At 36.8% G+C, this 4,198-nt stretch overlaps 1 long non-coding RNA gene across 1 annotated transcript; it reads left to right on the top strand.

Annotated features, from left to right (window-relative positions):
- Positions 1–3,199: 3,199 nt before the first annotated feature.
- On the top strand, positions 3,200–3,919 carry LOC103473680 (uncharacterized). The gene is made up of 3 exons (XR_535057.1): positions 3,200–3,322; positions 3,551–3,635; positions 3,707–3,919. It is a non-coding gene; the product is annotated as an uncharacterized LOC103473680 (long non-coding RNA).
- The last annotated feature ends 279 nt before the right edge of the window (positions 3,920–4,198 follow it).

Raw genomic sequence — 4,198 nt, 5'->3', positions numbered from 1 at the left:
ACAGGAAGTAGAATGTCTATCTGGGGGACGATCCCCGAAGCGCAGGTTTGAAGACGTTACATCCAGACTGGGCTTAAAGTCACACAGACTTGAAAATCAAGGTCCAGTACAGAACACCTGAAAAACAAGGCACAAGATAGGTTGGGTTGTTTATTATATTGTTGGCAATGAAACATAATGTTCTCTGAGTCATGTTGTAACCATGTCGGCTGATGTTCTGTCTTTGTCACACGTACGGCATATGCCAAATAATCCAAAGGTGTTTTAATAATTTAATCCTTGTGTGTGCAAGGACTGAGGCAAACGTGGAGGACTGTGGCAAACGATATAAGTTTTACAGGTGTGGGGTCGGTTGGACCCCATTTGTAAACACCAGGGTTAATAAGGAAATCATGAATTTTGTGCCTCCACACATAAAACCCTGGAGAATAGCCCGTCACAGTCTGGTTTTCATAAAAATGGAAAAACAATGTCAGGACGAAACAAAACAGGAAAACAGTCTGAGCCGGTGATGTTGGGCACATTACAGAAGACTTGTCACTCATTGAAGTGCGTCCAGCTGGAAATGATAACATTCACTCTAACAAAAGTTGTTTTCTTTGGTCACTGCTGGCTTATATATGGTCAACAGAGATGCATTATGTCACATAAAAGCATTGCTCAATAGGTAGAACAAAAAGACACAGGGCTGATTTATTGTCAGTGGAACAAAAGGGCCCTTTGTGTTTGTATTTGTCTACTTTCCCCCATTGTTTATTGGCATCACACCTTTGGGGATCAGGGCAGCTTTATCTATGCAAAAGTAAGGGTTATAATTGCAATTGTTTCCAAGCACCGGAATGACAGGAATGGCGATAACACATAAACTCTCCAACGTAACTTTTACGGTTTTATAATGGCAATTTCCAGAACTTTATCCATAATCTCTAAAGATATAATTTGTGTCTTCTTCAGCTCCCACCTTTCCTCAACGTAGCAATTAACCGATTTGAGAAACCTTCTTGTTTACCTTGACCGGAGGTCAGTGAGAAAAGCAGACTTTATAAAAACAAGGGCACAAACTCAAAACTGTGTTTCTTAACACTAACCTCACAGTCTTATGATGCTGAAATCCACCACAGCCTGAGTAACAAACACATGATCTCCAGCAAGACTGTAGGGTCTAAATTCATTATTTTTCTGATCACATGTCTTTTAGTGCAGTAGTGATTCTTTGGCAAAATGCATGTTTTTTAATTTAACCTGATTGTTTGTTGCATGAAATGATGAAGCTAATTTTGTAAGGATGCTTTACAAAATTTTCATATCTCTTAAGCATTTTAGAATTTTTTCACATTTTATATTCCAGATTCAAATGCATTTGAGAACATATTGTATAGCAAAGCAACTGAAAGTATAGGATAATTGTGAAGAGAGAAGAAAATACTAAAAGAGAAATTGAAAAAATGTGTTGTATATTTAAATTTGCCCCTCTTTTACTCTGATACACCCAATTAAAATCTAGTCACTTTTCAAGTAATCTTACTTCTAAACAGAGTCCAATCTCGTGATGTTTCTTTTCACATGGTGATAGCATCATGCTTTGGGAAAGCTTTAACAGGAACAACAAAGTTGGTCAGAAATGATGGTAACATGGATGGCGCAACAATCTAGGAAAAAAAATACTTGCTAGAGGCAGCAAAAGAATTGAGTGGCCGAATGTTTACCTTTTGGCAGAACAACAATAGGATGGCTTAGATCAGTGGTTTCCAATTTTTTTATACCCACAAAATAATAGTAGCAGACATTTGTGACTGTCTATTGCTTCAGCATACAATTATTATTGCAGAGTAAATTAATTAATTAAAATCTCAGAAATCAATACTTTATGACCCCAAGTAGGTTCCTTACCCCAACTTTGTGAACCACTCATTTAGAACAAAGCATATTTGCATGTTTAGAATGGTCCATTCAAAGTCCACACATAAAACCAATTAAGAATCTGTAGTAAGACTTAGCAATTTCTGTTCACAAAGAAAACGTTCACCGTCCAGCATGACAACAACCCTAAAGATATGGCCAGATGGCTTAGATCAAAGCATATTTCTGGAAAAAAAATGGCCCAGTCAAAGTCCAGACGTAAAGTCAGTTCATAATCTTTGAAGATTAATATTTGAAAATACCCTCCATCCAGTATGAGCAGAGCTACATTCCAAAGAAGATGTAGGGAAAGAAATTTCAGATGGCAAATTGGTAAAACAACTTTCCTTCAGTTATGCAATTACGTGCTAATGTAGGTCAAGTAGATAAAGTCCAAATCAGATACAATGGACTTTGAAATAACTAAAAAAATTTAAAAAACGAAAACAAAATCTAACCCACGCCTCTAACAGGTATGAATACTTTCCATGAGAGTGTAAATGTAGAATATAGAGCAAATGTCAGTTTTTGAGTGGGATCAAAGTAGTGTCACTCACATACGACGAGCTGAACTTTCTGGTGCAAGTTATCTACATTGCATTAATTTTAGAAATGCTCTCTGATGAATCTCATTTACTGCGTAAGTGAAACGGCGCCTCCTGGCGCATATTACGGTAACAACAATTGAATTGTTTCTACTATTGCTGCTTTAGGTAAATTTTGATATGAAGAAATTACTTTTGTTTATTTTTACAAAAAATGAACACAAGGGTTTGATTTTATACCTAGTCTTACATAAATAATGTAGCCGAACGAAAACCATATCTTTTGTAGGAATATTTTCATTTTAGGTCTAAAAGGAGTTAACAGAGCTTGTTTATTAAATTGTAAATAAGAGGAACTCCTTTAAATCTGATAAAGATTTTATATTATTGGTACTCATTTTGAACAGGGCAAATTAATTTGGTATGGGACTTTGGAATGTTTGCAATTTTGTAATGGGGTCAGAGTGTTGTCCCGTGGTCTCTATATCTATCATTCTGCCCCCTTCCACTGATGAATCATGACTTGCAGAAATTACTTACTGGTATCCAGTATAACATTCTGTTTATCCTTTAAGGGAGTGTTGTTATGATTACTACAATTAGGGAGGCTCAGGCACGACATTTTTGGTCAGCACAGTGAGGTTCTTGCAAAAGTGTTCACACCCATCTCGCTTTTTCTTTTTTGACACGCTGCAACCACAAACACCTATGTATTTTATTGGAACTATGTGTGGTATACCAACTCAGAAGAGTATATGTTTGTTTTGTGAGAGGATACAATACAACATTTTCTTATTTTCTATTAAGAATCAGGGAAGCAGTTGGAATGCATTTGCAAGATTTGTCTTTCACTGCAAAATCAGCTGGAAATATTTGGGGTATGTCTCTACTTTGCACTTTTAGAGACTGAAAAGTGCATCTCAGGCTTGGATGGAGAACATATTGCTCTTGCAACAGATTCTCAGTTGGATTTCTTTTTTCTCAGTTCTGACTGAAAAATGATTTGATCTAACCCATCTTTCAGTATTCCTAGTCAATATGCTACTGAAAGACAAACCACTGCCCCAGTCTAGTCTTTTGCAGTCACTAAACAGATTTTCTTTCAGGATTTGTCTTCCCATCACTTCTGGTCACCTTTCTTGTCTCTGCTGAAGAAAACCAAACCCACAGCTTGATGCTGCTACAAACATGGTAGTGTGCTGGCGAGAAGGATGTAGAGTTTCAGTTTTCAGATTTATGTCTAAAATTTGTTCTCTCACCAGATTCTCCCTCCTGAGCCGTGGATCTGCACAGTTCCCATGTAACTCGAGGCAGCTCTTCTGCTCTCCAACTCAAAGAAGATTTGTAATTGTGCCGTGTTTTCGTCCATTTTTGGATGACAAAATGAACACCGCTCTGTGTTTTGTCAAAATCTTTGTTGTATTGTTTTATAGCCTAACTCTGCATCAAAACCCTCTGCAACTCTGTCTTCTTCTTCTTCTTTTTTGGTTTTATGGCGGTTGGCAAACAACTTTAAGGTGCATTACCGCCACCTTCCAGGTTGGAGTATGAATCAGAAGCTCATAGCCTTCTCATAATACCCGTTCTTCTAAGAAAATTAAAAATACTATCAAAAACTACATCCCCTGATGATCTCTGAAACAACTGTCTAATATCTAACTTATTTTTATTTCTACTTAACTCTCTAAGTAGTATCTCTCTTTCCCGTACATATTTGTTGCATTCTAAGAAAATATGTTGTACTGTTTCTAATT

The sequence above is a fragment of the Poecilia reticulata genome, linkage group LG12 (genome assembly GCF_000633615.1).
Source record: "Poecilia reticulata strain Guanapo linkage group LG12, Guppy_female_1.0+MT, whole genome shotgun sequence".
NCBI classification, from domain to species: Eukaryota; Metazoa; Chordata; class Actinopteri; order Cyprinodontiformes; family Poeciliidae; genus Poecilia; species Poecilia reticulata.
The sequence above is the reverse complement of the archived record's forward strand: the minus strand, read 5'-3'. Positions and strand labels throughout refer to the sequence as shown.